This window comes from Phyllobates terribilis, unplaced genomic scaffold (genome assembly GCF_046119375.1).
Source record: "Phyllobates terribilis strain yellow unplaced genomic scaffold, ASM4611937v1 Scaffold_7__3_contigs__length_470593459, whole genome shotgun sequence".
NCBI classification, from domain to species: Eukaryota; Metazoa; Chordata; class Amphibia; order Anura; family Dendrobatidae; genus Phyllobates; species Phyllobates terribilis.
The window spans coordinates 3,910,418-3,928,072 of NW_027362767.1; positions in this window are offsets into that span (position 1 = coordinate 3,910,418).

Here is a 17,655-nt window from a genome sequence, read left to right on the forward strand (position 1 = left end):
CAGGGAGCAACTTCTGCAAAGTAACCAAGGAAAAAGTTTCTTCTCATTACATATATACCTGATACCTGCGTCTAGGAAAGACACCAGAGGACTGGATGTCTCCTGTCTCCTCCTCACATTCCGCTCCTTAAATACTCTGCGCTGCTGGGGACCCGGCTGCTTCCACTGTATAACTTTTTGTCTGCCGTACAAAATCAGGACACAGTTTCCTGAAATACTTTGTGCCGCTGGAGGGCTCCTCTACTACCAGGATGCAACACATAGTGCTGCAAAAACACTCTGTGCTGCTGGAGGATGCTGATCCTTCCATTATGTACCAACACTCCTTTGCAGAAATACTCTGTGCTGCTGGGGACCAGCTACTTCTACTGTATGACTTTCATTTTATCCTACATTGGCACACTTCTCTCCTGAAATACTCTGCACCGCTGGAGACCTTGCTCCTTTATACTTTCTCACTTTCAGCTGGTCAGAGCCTCCAAGCTAAGGCAATTTTCCTGAAATACTCTGTGCTACTGTTGCTCCCTGTTACTTCTAGTTGGGAAGTTTTTAATTTTTGCTGCACAGAAGATCAGCACAGGACGCCACAGTTATTATTAGAAATCCTCGTCCATGTTTGTTGCTCATTCTTGTTGGTCCCGGTCGGATGCGCTGTGTCCGCTCCTGTCGTGTATAATGAGCAGGAGGCTTGGGGTCCGCGCTGCAGACGGGGGGGTCACTGCAGGGGTCCTGCTCCGCAGACAGCTTGTCAGGAGTCTTCTCATCACAACTGTAATTGCTAATTTCCTTAATAGGATTTGATGGGCCGTTTCAGGTACGCAGGTCTCTGCTCTCCACCGACATTAACTGATAACTGAAATTTACTTCTGATTTCCCAGGTAACAATTATCTGCAGCCGAGTCCAGAAGCCAAAGGAGAAAGCACTTTATTAACCCGAAGAACTGACAAAGCTCCAACAAGAACTAAATCCGGAGAATGAGGAACTTCTTACCCAACAGGAGGCAAAACATCTCCACAAAAGGAAGAACTAGGGGATTCACATACTTATTGTGTGGATATCAATGTAAAGAATGATGAACATAAATACATCATATTATCTATCATCTACTGATTATTATCCTAGAAGACACTCCAGATTACATTACTGATCCTGAGTTACATCCTGTATTATACCCCAGAGCTGCACTCACTATTCTGCTGGTGCAGTCACTGTGTACATACATTACATTACTGATCCTGAGCTACATCCTGTATTATACTCCAGAGCTGCACTCACTATTCTGCTGGTGCAGTCACTGTGTACATACATTACATTACTGATCCTGAGTTACATCCTGTATTATACTCCAGAGCTGCACTCACTATTCTGCTGGTGCGGTCACTGTGTACATACATTACATTACTGATCCGGAGTTACATCCTGTATTATACTCCAGAGCTGCACTCACTATTCTGGTGCAGTCACTGTGTACATACATTACATTACTGATCCTGAGTTACATCCTGTATTATCCTCCAGAGCTGCACTCACTATTCTGCTGGTGCAGTCACTGTGTACATACATTACATTACTGATTCTGAGTTACCTCCTGTATTATCCTCCAGAGCTGCACTCACTATTCTGCTGGTGCAGTCACTGTGTACATACATTACATTACTGATCCTGAGTTACATCCTGTATTATACTCCAGAGCTGCACTCACTATTCTGGTGCAGTCACTGTGTATATACATTACATTACTGATCCTGAGTTACATCCTGTATTATACCCCAGAGCTGCACTCACTATTCTGCTGGTGCAGTCACTGTGTACATACATTACATTACTGATCCTGAGTTACATCCTGTATTATACCCCAGAGCTGCACTCACTATTCTGCTGGTGCAGTCACTGTGTACATACATTACATTACTGATCCTGAGTTACATCCTGTATTATACCCCAGAGCTGCACTCACTATTCTGCTGGTGCAGTCACTGTGTACATACATTACATTACTGATCCTGAGTTACATCCTGTATTATACTCCAGAGCTGCACTCACTATTCTGCTGGTGCAGTCACTGTGTACATACATTACATTACTGATCCTGAGTTACATCCTGTATTATACCCCAGAGCTGCACTCACTATTCTGCTGGTGCAGTCACTGTGTACATACATTACATTACTGATCCTGAGTTACATCCTGTATTATACTCCAGAGCTGCACTCACTATTCTGCTGGTGCAGTCACTGTGTACATACATTACATTACTGATCCTGAGTTACATCCTGTATTATACCCCAGAGCTGCACTCACTATTCTGCTGGTGCAGTCACTGTGTACATACATTACATTACTGATCCTGAGTTACATCCTGTATTATACCCCAGAGCTGCACTCACTATTCTGCTGGTGCAGTCACTGTGTACATACATTACATTACTGATCCTGAGTTACATCCTGTATTATACTCCAGAGCTGCACTCACTATTCTGCTGGTCCAGCCGCTCCCTCTCTCCTCACACACATATTATACATATATACACAATAATAACTACCTACACCATGACATCTGGTCCGGTTACCAAACAAATAATAACAATATAATAAACAATAACCGACAAATTATATACAAACTAATATATATATTCTTTTTTCTTTTTTTTTTTTTTAATTATTTTTTTTTATTTTTTTATTTTTTATTATAAATAAAATAAATACTAACTATACAAATATATACAAGACAAAACAAAACCCCCCACACTCGAGCCCACCAGTCCCTCCCCGGCACTGACCTGAGAGCTGGTCCTGCGTCTCATGCCTCAGTCCATGTCCAACGTCCATAGGCCAGATCAGGCAGTGCCAGTTTTTCACCCAAATAACCAGTGTCCCACAAGATGAACCCACCTCCCCCCTTTTCCCTCCACCCAACCTAACACCTCCACCCAAACCCATATATACAATATATACAGAAACAAACAATACAATAACCACAACTGACAAAGCCCAAGTTCGGCGCCTGCAGCCCTACATCACTGTCTACTGATCAATAAAACAAAAATCTATGGTGTCAGCAGCAGCCCACCACCAGGAGAGGAGACGACCAGACTAGGGCACACTAAAAGAAAAGCCCCTCCAGAGGAGAGCGGCCCTCCGTGTACCCAGTCTCTCATACTCCAGAGAACGCACCTTCACCAGGTCACCGAGTATGGTCCTAAACACATCGTCCACTGGGAGGATTTTCCGCTGCGTCGATACTAAGCACCGTGCGTTCCACGTGTGATACCTAACCACTGTGCTAACTAGAAATAAGGTGCAGCGGTCCCGACCACCCAGGTCCCCGAATGCTCCATAGGCCCATTCCACATAAGAGAGACCGGCCAGCCGGGGCCAGCCAATGGAGGCGCCCACCCTGTTGTACACCTCTGTGTTAAAGGGACAATGAAGCAAGAAGTGGTCCATGCTTTCAAGCATGGTACCACAATGCTCCCGAGGACAGTTCCTGTCCTCAGAGCTCCTACACTTCAGATTGTCCCTCACACATAGTTTCCCATGGAAGCAGCGCCAAGCCAAGTCCCAAACCTTCGAGGGGATCCTGATAGAATTCAAAAGATACAGACCCACCCCAAGATCCCGACTTGGGCAATCCCTGAGCGCCAGAGGCCTCTGAAAATGGGTCAACAGAACCCTTTTGTCAAGGAGCTTCCTTGGCAGAGTCCTGACCTCCCACATTCCCAGACCCCACCGGCGAATTACCTTCAGAACCACGGTAGCGTAAGCCGGGAGATGTCCATGCGGTGTGCGGAGATCCTTCACTTGCCCTCCTGTCTCCCATTCCTGGAAGAAAGGCTGAAACCATCCCTTACAGGAGAATACCCACGGAGGAGCCCTCTCTTTCCAGAGGTTTGCAATATTGATCTTAATGAAGGTATTCACAAGGAATACCACAGGGTTGACCATACCCAACCCTCCTAGTCTCCTCGTATGGTAAGTAACCTCCCTCTTGACCAGGTTCAGTCTATTCCCCCATAACAGTTGAAAGAACAAACTGTAGACCCGAGTCCAGAGAGGCTCTGGCAAGATGCACACACTGCCCAGATAGATCAGCAAAGGGAGCAGGTAAGTTTTGATCAGGTTTACCCTTTCCCTTAGGGTCAAAGACCAACCCTTCCATTGGTTCACCTTCTGAGTGGCGATCTCTAGCCTGCTGTCCCAATTTTGTTTGGGGTAATCCCCCTGGCCAAATTCGATGCCAAGAACTTTTGCAGAGACTTTGGGTCCTGGAAGGGTGTCCGGGAGATCAAAACCAGGATCTCCTCCTCCCAGCCAGAGACTCTCACACTTATCCCGGTTGATCTTAGACCCGGATGCCTCCGAGTAGCGATTTACCTCTGACATCAGCCATTCTGCCTCCCCATCAGAGGAAACAAAAACGGTGACGTCATCGGCATACGCCACCACTCTCAGAGTGGCTTACGGTGCTGCCCGGTCCATCCTGATCCCAGCCAACGGTCCACGCTCCACCCTCCTAAGAAGTGGGTCAATCGCAAACACGTACAGTAGCAGGCTCAAGGGACAACCCTGGCGAACACCACACCCAACCTCAAAAGAGCTGCCAATCCAACTGTTCACAAGCGGGAAACTCTCTGCCCCAGCGTACAAGGTCTTAAGCCAATCAACAAACCCACCCGGCAGGCCATACCTCAGAAGGACAGACCAGAGGTACTCATGATTGACCCGATCAAACGCTTTGGCCTGGTCCAATGACAGCATGTACCCCTTCCAGTGACCAGCCCTACCCTGCTCCACCGCCTCTCAGACACAGAGTACAGCACTAATTGTACTGCGGCCCGGAACAGAGCAATGCTGGGCCCCCGAAAGGAGCTGGGGTGCAAATTTCACCAGCCAATTAAACAGCACCTTTGCCAAAACCTTCCTGTCTGCATTGAGAAGCGCTATGGGACGCCAATTCTCAATGCAAGATGGGTCCTTACCCTTTGACAAGATGATCCGGGCAGACCTCCTCATTGACTTTGGCAGAGTGCCCGAGGAAAGACACTCATTGAATACCTCAGTCAAGAGGGGAACCAAGGCGTCCTTAAAGGTCTTTAGGGCAAGCCCTTCAATCACCAGCTTAACTTCCTCTTCCCTGATCATCTCTGTCAAAACGCCAAGAGAGGGGTCTACCCCTGGTTCGGGGACGGCTTCTGCCAGAAAAGCCGACATCTCATCCCAATCCAGATACCTCTTCCCCAAGAGGTGCGAGTAGAAGGATCTGACAACCTCCAGGATCCCTGATCTGGATCTTTTCAGGGACCCCGCAGTGTCAACCAGTCCTGTAACAACTTTACTATTCACTGACATCTTGCAGTTTCTGTAAGGGTCGGGCGAGCGGTACTTCCCGTAATCCCTCTCAAAAACCAAAGATGCGTGTCTATCATACTGACACCTCATTAGCAAAGATTTTCACTCTGGAGATCTCCTCGCGGCTACCTCCAGTTGAGACAAGATGCTCGAGTTTCCTCCTCAGGCCCTGATACAGGCGGTACCTGTCCAGGCTCCTGAGGCTCGATAGCTGGCGGAAGAATCTCGCCACCCTTTTCTTAAACATCTCCCACCACTCTGACTTACTACTACAAAGATCCAGTAAGGGTACCTGGCTCTGAAGAAAATCCTCAAAGGACTGTCTTATCTCCGCTTCTTCCAAGAGAGACGAATTGAGCCTCCAAAAGCCTCTTCCCATCCGGGGGGTCTCTGTAACATTCAGGGAAAACAAAATCATACAGTGATCGGAGAACTCCACCTCAACAACAGATACTGCTGAAGAGACGGCTTCCTCCTTTAAATAAAACCTGTCTATCCTGGACCTACAGTTACCTCTATGATAGGTGAACCCCTCGTGGCCTGCGGTGTGCCGGATGTGGACATCCACCAGGCTAGCCTCACTAGCTATACTATTAAGGGCGACGCTATCATAAGTCAGCTTGTCTCTGGAATCTCCTCTATCCCGGGGCCTCGTGACAGTGTTGAAGTCCCCTCCAAAGACGACCTGCTGACTCGTAAAAAGGTAGGGCTTGATCCTCGTAAAGAGACACTTCCGGTCCCACTTAGATTGGGGACCATAGATGTTAATGAGCCGAAGCTCCTGTCCCTTCATGAGGACATCTAATATCAGGCACCTCCCCATTTCTAACTCAATAACCCGTCGGCATTCTACCGGTGCGGTAAAAAGGACCGCCACTCCGCTATACGGCTCGGCCGCAAGAGACCAATAGGAGGGCCCGAGTCTCCACTCCCTCTTAGCTATAAACACCTCTGCCATATTTGGCAGCCTGGTCTCTTGCAAAAAGAAAATGTCAGCTTCAACCCGGCTGAGAAAATCAAAGGCCGCAAATCTAGCCATATTTGACTTAATGCTGGCAACATTAATGGACGCCAGTGTCAACGGAGTGGGTACCGCCATCATTGGTGATTAAGTTAGACGGCTTTCCTCTTCCCACTCCCCTTATCCTCTGCCTCAGAGGAGGAATCCTTCCCCCTCTTTAATTACACAGAGGTGTCCATTCCAGCATTTTCCCTTCTTTTCTCGTCCTCGTCTCCGGACTCTGGGCCAGTCCCTCCCCCCAAGGACCTTGCATCCCCAGGAGAAGGAGACTCGGCGCCCCCTGTAAGCTCCGCTGAAGCCGGAACCTCACCCTCAGCCTCCTCCTCAGAGGAAGAGATGTTATCAAGGGCTTGGAACCGGTTAGAAAGACCAACCAGAGGGGAGTCAGTTTTACCTTCCTTAGGTACCTTGGTCAGAGCGGGAGAAGATGTTTTATCTCCCTTCTTTTTCTTCTTTTTGGTGCCGAGCTTACGCTTGTTCTCTAGCCACCGCTTATTATCCTCATCCATACTTTCATAATGGGAGGATTCTGAAGCAGAGGCGGTTTCCTCCCTGTGGATCCTCCTGACCTCCTCATCCAACTCATCATCCCTCGGGGCCTCAGCAGCAACACTGGTATCCAGGACAGGGGCTGCCCCGGTAGTCTGGGGCTCGCCCCGCTCCCTCTCCTGTCTGCGCTTGTCTAGACGCCTCAGCTGGGCAGGCGTCTTTTTATTGCTTTTCTTCCCTGGCCCCTCAGCTCCCCCACCCCTGCTAGTCCCCTCCCCAGCAGAATCGGCCTCATGGCTTACTCCCACCGGGGTCTCGACTGCATTAGCGAAGGAGCGAGGACAACGGCTGAATGGGTGACCTAACTCACCACACAGGTGGCACCTAATCTCCACACAAGAGGCGGCAAGATGGCCGACACCCCCACACAACGCGCATTTCTGCACGGTGCAGTTTGCACTGAAGTGTGTGGGGTCGCCGCACCTGTGACTGAGCTTCGGTTGCCCCTGGTAGAAGACCAGGATACGATCCCTACCCAGGAAGGCAGACGATGGAATGTGGGCAACCGTACCACCTGAACGCTTAAGTTTTACCATAAACGTCCAGGCCCCTGACCAGATACCAAACTCGTCGCGGTTTTCCTTTGGCATCTCCACCACCTCTCCATACCGACCAAGCCACGTCATGATGTCATAACAAGAAAGCGACTCGTTATGAGTCATCACGGTCACTTTCTTGATTTGGTTTTGGCGAGACACTGCCTGAACGGCAAAGTCTCGCCAGCCGGGCTCATTTTTTGCCAACTCATAATTCGCCCAGAAGAGCTCAAGCCCCTCCGGCCGAACAAAGCTGACATCAAACTCAGGCGTGGAATAGGGATGTATCAAGGTGTAGATGTCAATCGCCTTGAAGCCCATCCTCAGCAGGAGCTCCACAACTTTAGACCTTGGGGGACATGCATCACTGCCCCTCCACCGAAGACGGACCACATTCCTACGCACACTGCCTGGCCCGGCTGTTGGGAGGGACCACACTGTATCTCCCCCTTTTTGCTCTCGGAAGGCCCTGAGGTCATGCCTCTCTATCCAGAAGGATAGATCAACCTCTCGACCCTCTACCATTAGTGATCTCTCCCCCTTCTTTAGAGCCTCCAGAAGGCGCCGTTGCAACATGCCGTCCCCAAAGCCCGGAGATGAGAAGGATGCCCTATTTGCCCCGGAGGTGACACTGGCATAACTCTGGACAGGTGTTGCCACTCCCTTGGGGGCAACCAGACCAGTGACCACATCAGCCCCAACAGTATCACCATTACCCACCTCCATCTCACCCTCCACCATACCAGCAACCACACCACTAGACAATGAATTAGCCTCATTCACCCCCACCACCACATTCATTCCTGCTGGACCAGTAACAATGGTGGATGACCTTTTGCCCTCCGCATCAGGCACAAGGGGCTCAGTCACCTCCATAGAACTGGAGGCAACCTCACCCCCGGTCTTATGTGTGCCCTCCACATCATCGGTCGGCATTTGGTATAATGTGCCGCTGATCTTTAGCTGCTGTTAGGCGCCGCTGATCTTTAGCATCAGGATCTTCCGGACCAGCGACGCCAACACAAAATAGCACTTTCGTGGGAGGACCGGAACGCTCAGCCCCAACAGCCCCCTCACACTGCCGGCGCTTCTCAACTAAGTGATCAGCGGCAACAGCATTCAGAGGCGCCGAGGCTACCGGAGCAGCCCCCGACACCGGGCTGCTCCCCCCTCCCACTGAGGAGTGCACCACAGCATCGTGGCCTGATGGAACGCCCGCCGCCGGGCCGCCCTCACTGTCCAGCCTCTCGGCTGATGCACCTCCTGCTGCGTCCCCGCTACTACAAGCAGAGACGGAGCTCTGCGCCTCACTACTGCGCTCTGTAATCTCCCCGCGCCTTTGCACCGGATCCACAGCAGAACCCGGGCTGGGCTGGGCAAAGGGGCTTATACAGCGAGCTGAGCCTGCCGCCGGCTCAGGGGGTACAGGGAGGGGGGCATATACGTATCTTACCGCCTCCTGCAGCTTTGGCTTGGTCTTCTTTGCCTTTTTGTGGCCCCCAGGTGCCTCTTCTGGTAGATCGTCACCAAGATGGAAGTTTTGGAGGCACACTGGGGACTCCAGGAGCTTAATCTCCGCCATTAGCGCCCCTCCCTGGCCGCTGCCGTCACTGTCCTCCCCAGAGCCGGCAGAACTGCGACCGGATGTCACTGTCGCCTGTCCTGCAGGGAGCTCGCTGCACGTGGCCTGCGGGTGACTTAGCAGGCTGCCAGGTGGGGCTTCCTGCTGGTCATCATCACTCTCATCATCCACCTGGCTCTCAGGCTGCAGCCCCATCTGCCTTTGCTCTCTGGTATCAGCCATTTCTCTAAAGCGGTCTTCATTTATGAGTTTTTCTTTGAAAGGACCAATCTGCTCCCTGATGTCAGCTTTCCTCAGTTCCAGCAGGTGAATCTCGCTGGTCAGTCGCTTTACCTCGGCCTGGAGCTTGGCCTTCCTTGGTTTGGAGGCTCCTGCAGCTTTGGCGCTTGTGCAGCGCAGCTCCTCCCGGAGCCTCCTGATGAGCTTACTGGCATCTTCATACTCACGGAGGCGGATCATGACCCAGGAGGCATAGGTGGACACAGACTCCCGGGGTCCCTGCAGCGCCCAACCCCCCTCACGGAGGTCGGCTTCACCTCCGTGAGCACTCAGCTTTCCTCCGGAAGGAGCGCCATCTTGCACGCCGCTGTCAGGCTTTTCGTCCATGCTGGAAGCCTTGCGGCTTCTCTGGGTCTCCACAAACCCAGGGGGAGTAGGAGCCACATTGCTGCGACTCCTGATGAAGCGTCTCACCCCCGAGTCCTCTGATGTACAGGCCGGTTGCTGGTTTCTTCTGCCCCCCGCCGGCCTGGTTCGGGAAGCAGAAGCCTGGGGCTTGGCTCCCTCACTCATCCCAGAAACCCGCTCCCTCCCTGGGAAAGAGAGAGAGCAGGTCCCCAGGTGGAGAGGTGTTGGTTTCTCAGAGATCAGGAGCTCACAGCAGGATCTGCAGCCACCACACCCGTAATCACCACACTGACTAGCAGCTAATCAGAGCTGCACCCAGTATGCTGCTGGTGCAGTCACTGTGTACATACATTACATTACTGATCCTGAGTTACCTCCTGTATTATACCCCAGAGCTGCACTCACTATTCTGCTGGTGCAGTCACTATGTACATACATTACATTACTGATCCTGAGTTACCTCCTGTATTATACTCTAGAGCTGCACTCACTATTCTGCTGGTGCAGTCACTGTGTACATACATTACATTACTGATCCTGAGTTACATCCTGTATTATACTCCAGAGCTGCACTCACTATTCTGCTGGTGCAGTCACTGTGTACATACATTACATTACTGATCCTGAGTTACATCCTGTATTATACTCCAGAGCTGCACTCACTATTCTGCTGGTTCAGTCACTGTGTACATACGTTACATTACTAATCCAGAGTTACATCCTGTATTATACTCCAGAGCTGCACTCACTGTTCTGCTGGTGCAGTCACTATGTACATACATTACATTACTGATCCTGAGTTACATCCTGTATTATACTCCAGAGCTGCACTCACTATTCTGCTGGTGCAGTCACTGTGTACATACATTACATTACTGATCCTGAGTTACATCCTGTATTATACTCCAGAGCTGCACCCACTATTCTGCTGGTGCAGTCTCTGTGTACATACATTACATTACTGATCCTGAGTTACATCCTGTATTATACTCCAGAGCTGCACTCACTATTCTGCTGGTGCAGTCACTGTGTACATACATTACATTACTGATCCTGAGTTACATCCTGTATTATACTCCAGAACTGCACTCACTGTTCTGCTGGTGCAGTCACTGTGTACATACATTACATTACTGATCCTGAGTTACATCCTGTATTATACTCCAGAGCTGCACTCTCTATTCTGCTGGTGCAGTCACTGTGTACATACATTACATTACTGATCCTGAGTTACCTCCTGTATTATACTCCAGAGCTGCACTCTCTATTCTGCTGGTGTAGTCACTGTGTACATACATTACATTACTGATCCTGAGTTACCTCCTGTATTATACTCCAGAGCTGCACTCACTATTCTGCTGGTGCAGTCACTGTATACATACATTATATTACTGATCCTGAGTTACATCCTGTATTATACCCCAGAGCTGCACTCACTATTCTGCTGGTGGAGTCACTGTGTACATACATTACTGATCCTGAGTTACATCCTGTATTATACTCCAGAGCTGCACTCACTATTCTGCTGGTGCAGTCACTGTGTACATACATTACATTACTGATCCTGAGTTACATCCTGTATTATACTCCAGAGCTGCACCCACTATTCTGCTGGTGCAGTCACTGTGTACATACATTACATTACTGATCCTGAGTTACCTCCTGTATTATACTCTAGAGCTGCACTCACTATTCTGCTGGTGCAGTCACTGTGTACATACATTACATTACTGATCCTGAGTTACATCCTGTATTATACTCCAGAGCAGCACTCGCTATTCTGCTGGTGCAGTCACTGTGTACATACATTACATTACTGATCCTGAGTTACATCCTGTATTATACTCCAGAGCTGCACTCACTATTCTGCTGGTGCTGTCACTGTGTACATACATTACATTACTGATCCTGAGTTACCTCCTGTATTATACCCCAGAACTGCACTCACTATTCTGCTGGTGCAGTCACTGTGTACATACATTACATTCCTGACCCTGAGTTACATCCTGTATTATATCCCAGAGCTGCACTCACTGTTCTGCTGGTGCAGTCACTGTGTACATACATTACATTCCTGACCCTGAGTTACATCCTGTATTATATCCCAGAGCTGCACTCACTATTCTGCTGGTGCAGTCACTGTGTACAAACATTACATTACTGATCCTGAGTTACCTCCTGTATTATACTCCAGAGCTGCACTCACTATTCTGCTGGTGCAGTCACTGTGTACATACATTATATTACTGATCCTGAGTTACATCCTGTATTATACCCCAGAGCTGCACTCACTATTCTGCTGGTGGAGTCACTGTGTACATACATTACTGATCCTGAGTTACATCCTGTATTATACTCCAGAGCTGCACTCACTATTCTGCTGTTGCAGTCACTGTGTACATACATTACATTACTGATCCTGAGTTATATCCTGTATTATACTCCAGAGCTGCACTCACTATTCTGCTGGTGCAGTCACTGTGTACATACATTACATTACTGATCCTGAGTTACATCCTGTATTATACTCCAGAGCTGCACTCACTATTCTGCTGGTGCAGTCACTGTGTACATACATTACATTGCTGATCCTGAGTTACATTATGTATTATACTCCAGAGCTACACTCACTATTCTGCTGGTGCAGTCACTGTGTACATACATTACATTACTGATCCTGAGTTACATTCTGTATTATACTTCAGAGCTGCACTCACTATTCTGCTGGTGCAGTCACTGTGTACATACATTACATTACTGATCCTGAGTTACATCCTGTATTATACTCTAGAGCTGCACTCACTATTCTGCTGGTGCAGTCATTGTGTACATACATTACATTACTGATCCTGAGTTACATCCTGTATTATACTCCAGAGCTGCACTCACTATTCTGCTAGTGCAGTCACTGTGTACAGACATTACATTACTGATCCTGAGTTACCTCCTGTATTATACTCCAGAGCTGCACTCACTATTCTGCTGGTGCAGTCACTGTGTACATACATTACATTACTGATCCTGAGTTACATCCTGTATTATACTCCAGAGCTGCACTCACTATTCTGCTGGTGCAGTCACTGTGTAAATACATTACATTACTGATCCTGAGTTACATCCTGTATTATATTCCAGAGCTGCGCTCACTATTCTGCTGGTGCAGTCACTGTGTACATACATTACATTACTGATCCTGAGTTACATCCTGTATTATACTACAGAGCTGCACTCACTATTCTGCTGGTGCAGTCATTGTGTACATACATTACATTACTGATCCTGAGATACATCCTGTATTATCCTCCAGAGCTGCACTCACTATTCAGCTGGTGCAGTCACTGTGTACATACATTACATTACTGATCCTGAGTTACATCCTGTATTATACTCCAGAGCTGCACTCACTAATCTGCTGGTGCAGTCACTGTGTACATACATTACATTACTGATCCTGAGTTACATCCTGTATTATACTCCAGAGCTGCACTCACTATTCTGCTGGTGCAGTCACTGTGTACATACATTACATTACTGATCCTGAGTTACATCCTGTATTATACTCCAGAGCTGCACTCACTAATCTGCTGGTGCAGTCACTGTGTATATACATTACTGATCCTGAGTTACATCCTGTATTATACTCCAGAGCTGCACTCACTATTCTGCTGGTGCAGTCACGGTGTACATACATTACATTACTGATCCTGAGTTACCTCCTGTATTATACTCCAGAGCTGTACTCACTATTCTGCTGGTGCAGTCACTGTGTACATACATTACATTACTGATCCTGAGTTACATCCTGTATTATACTCCAGAGCTGCACTCACTATTCTGCTGGTGCAGTCACTGTGTACATACATTACATTACTGATCCTGAGTTACATCCTGTATTATACTCCGGAGCTGCACTCACTATTCTGCTGGTGCAGTCACTGTGTACATACATTACATTACTGATCCTGAGTTACCTCCTGTATTATACTCCAGGGCTGCACTCACTATTCTGCTGGTGCAGTCACTGTGTACATACATTACATTACTGATCCTGAGTTACATCCTGTATTATACCCCAGAGCTGCACTCACTATTCTGCTGGTGCAGTCACTGTGTACATACATTACATTACTGATCCTGAGTTACATCCTGTATTATACTCCGGAGCTGCACTCACTATTCTGCTGGTGTAGTCACTGTGTACATACATTACATTACTGACCCTGAGTTACCTCCTGTATTATACTCCAGAGCTGCACTCACTATTCTGCTGGTGCAGTCACTGTGTACATACATTACATTACTGATCCTGAGTTACATCCTGTATTATACTCCAGAGCTGCACTCACTATTCTGCTAGTGCAGTCACTGTGTACATACATTACTGATCCTGAGTTACATCCTGTATTATACTCCGGAGCTGCACTCACTATTCTGCTGGTGGAGTCACTGTGTACATACATTACATTACTGATCCTGAGTCACCTCCTGTATTATACCCCAGAGCTGCACTCACTATTCTGATGGTGCAGTCACTGTGTACATACATTATATTACTGATCCTGAGTTACCTCCTGTATTATACTCCAGGGCTGCACTCACTATTCTGCTGGTGCAGTCACTGTGTACATACATTACATTACTGATCCCGAGTTACATCCTGTATTATACTCCAGAGCTGCACTCACTATTCTGCTGGTGCAGTCACTGTGTACATACATTACATTACTGATCCTGAGTTACATCCTGTATTATACTCCAGAGCTGCACTCACTATTCTGCTGGTGCAGTCACTGTGTACATACATTACATTACTGATCCTGAGTTACATCCTGTATTATACTCCAGAGCTGCACTCACTATTCTGATGGTGCAGTCACTGTGTACATACATTACATTACTGATCCTGAGTTACATCCTGTATTATACTCCAGAGCTGCACTCTCTATTCTGCTGGTGCAGTCACTGTGTACATACATTACATTACTGATCCTGAGTTACATCCTGTATTATACTCCAGAGCTGCACTCTCTATTCTGCTGGTGCAGTCACTGTGTACATACATTACATTACTGATCCTGAGTTACATCCTGTATTATACTCCAGAGCTGCGCTCACTGTTCTGCTGGTGCGGTCACTGTGTACATTACTGATATATACATACACTGTATGATATAATGTCGCTGTTCACATCTCCATGTTACAGATGCGGCGCCCCCTGCTGGTCAGGGCTTTCCCTTTACCTTAGTATAAGCTCCCGCGGTGTCTGATACGGGGCAGTCAGTATTATTAATGACTTTGGTGCTTGCAGTTGGGGTTCCCCATTCCTTCACTGCATTATACTTCGGGGGGCGCTGGATCTCCCCCTCCTCCGCCCCATACTTGTGTATATATAGGTTTCCAGGATGTAACAGATGGGATTGATGTCTGCCGGGGGGTTCTGTATATTTTCCCTTCCTTTGGTTAATGTCTTTGTGTTTACATTATTACATTTTTGGGCGCTGACTTTTGCTCTGGAAATGAAGCTCATTCATCGGGGCTCGTTCACACACAGAGATCTCTTTATTCCCGGGATGGCACCTTCCTCGCTGAATGCAGGTGGGAACTTTTATTGGAAACTATCGAGTTTGTAGCATCTTTAGAGAAACTTTTCAAAGCCGAGCTGCTAGTTGCTTCCAGATGGGCCGCTCGGGCCGCGCCTGAAATCGGAGCTTTTCTCTTTAAGGAAAAAAACTTTTACGATCCTTGGGAGGGACGCGCTGGAGAGGCGAGCGCTGCGCTCACGCGGTAACGCTAGACGGTGCGCACTGCGGGGTAAGGTTACACGTAGGAAATATGGCAGCCGCTCCTTCCTCCTTGGGACCGCCGCGCTCCAGATTTTCTGATGATTTGCACATTTTGGCCACGTTCACACGCTCAGTATTTGGTCAGTATTTTACATCAGTATTTATAAGCCAAACCCAGAAGCGGAACAACCACTTCTGCATTATCACCACTGCCGGTTTTGGCTTATAAATACTGATGTAAAATACTGACCAAATACTGAACGTGTGAACAGGGCCAAATTTGGGAAAGTTACTGGTGGAAAAGACAAGAAAGGCGAAGCATCTGCTCTGCCCCCGGTGTGATGTCATGTCCTGTGTGCAACTCTGACATCATCATCATCGTGGCAATGAATGCGGTCAGACATGACTGTGCACACACCTGTGCAGAGGTCTTGTTTCTGGTGATAATCCCCCGCGCAGGATGGTGGTGGCTCCAGTCACTCTTTAGCGGCACGGTTTGGTGACCTGAGAGATTGCAGAGCCCCCGTCATTGGGTGAAGACCAGTGCTGCCTATTCATGTCCACTGCCTCCCCCCCATCCCAATCTCCTGCATTACCTTCTTACCATGCCCCTATTGCTTCATCCACACCTCACCCCGATCTCCGGTGCCACCTGCCACTCCTGAGAAAAAATACTGACCAAACACTGATAGTGGGGCCGTGGCCTAAGGCTGAGTTCACACCAGGGGCGGACATATTATAGGTGCAAGCTGTCGGACCTGGAGGTCAGGGGGCCACATCCTGCTCCAGAGCAGGTGGGATTGTGCACTATGATGGGTTATTGGGCTGCAGAGGGCCCCTATATTGTTCTTGCACAGGGGCCGCACTGTCTGGGTTCCCCCGTGTGCACACATTTGCTGCAACTGCAAGCATAGCCAAAAGCAAAATGCATCTTTTGGCCACGACAAAGTCATAGTGGATCTCCAGCGATCACAAGCTGGGGTCACGCCGCTGCCCTGAAGACACTCGTCTCACCTGACTGCTCTGGTTTTACCGTTTGTCCTGTGAGATGAGACCTTTTTGTCTGTGTCGGAGCAGGATGGATGATCCGGATTGTGAGCTCCTGGAGGCTCCTCTGTGCCAGCGGCATCTGCTCCTCTGCTTGGGAGATGCGGGGCTCTATGGGGGCAGCGCTGCATGTACAGGGCTGCGGATCTGCAGGGCGGGAACAGAAGGTGAACAAGCAGGACACAGATTCAGATAGTGCTGCAGAGTCATTACCCAGAAGATTAATGTACTGCAGCATTACAGAGAGCCGGCCAGTGATGGGGGATCTGCTGCCGGGACTTTGTGCAAACACTGAAGTTCCTGAACGTTTACATGGAAAACTTTATAATGGATGATGATGATGACGAAGGGAGCGATAAACCGCAGGGAAGCAGGTGTAAAACCGCCACAAGCCTCTAATCCTGAGATTTGTGATCCATGGTCAGAGCTGCCGTGTCCTTAGTGTAGTCGGCCCTTCTGCTTGCTGTCAGTGAATGGGATTGTTCTATTAAACACCCAGAAGTTAAAAAACCCCTATAAACTGAACACTTCCCACAGCTGAGGGTTTGTGACAGTGCTCTGTGAGCGGCTACAATGTGTCCACGGCCTCTGAAGGATGGGACACATTGCAGCCATCTTACGTTTTGCTCGTTTCCTTGTGGTTTCTTTGGGCCGATCCTTCGCTGATTCTTACAGATTTATTCTTGGAGAGAATCAGTAATTATCACCCGGCTGTGGAGGATTTACTATTATTAATATTTTACTGTCCTCCTGGCCCCGCGGCCGCCCCAGCGATTCGTAGTTTATGGCTGTTCGGTGGAGTCCCCGGTCCGTCCACAATATTTACTGCTCTGATTCTTTATTATTCTGTTATTGTTACTTTGTATCTGTCTTAGAATTATTACATTATCATTATAGGATGGAAGTTCACATCCGATTCCTTACTATTAGGGCTGCTCAGTGGTTAAAAGCATGGTGGCTCACTGGTTAGCACTGTATTATAGAAAGGGCAGCATGTTAGATCAGTGGTTAGCACTGTACTACAGATAGGGCAGCATGGTGGCTCAGTGGTTAGCACTGTACTACAGATAGGGCAGCATGGTAGCTCAGTGGTTAGCACTGTACTATATATATATATATATATATATATATATATATATATATATATATATCGCAGCACG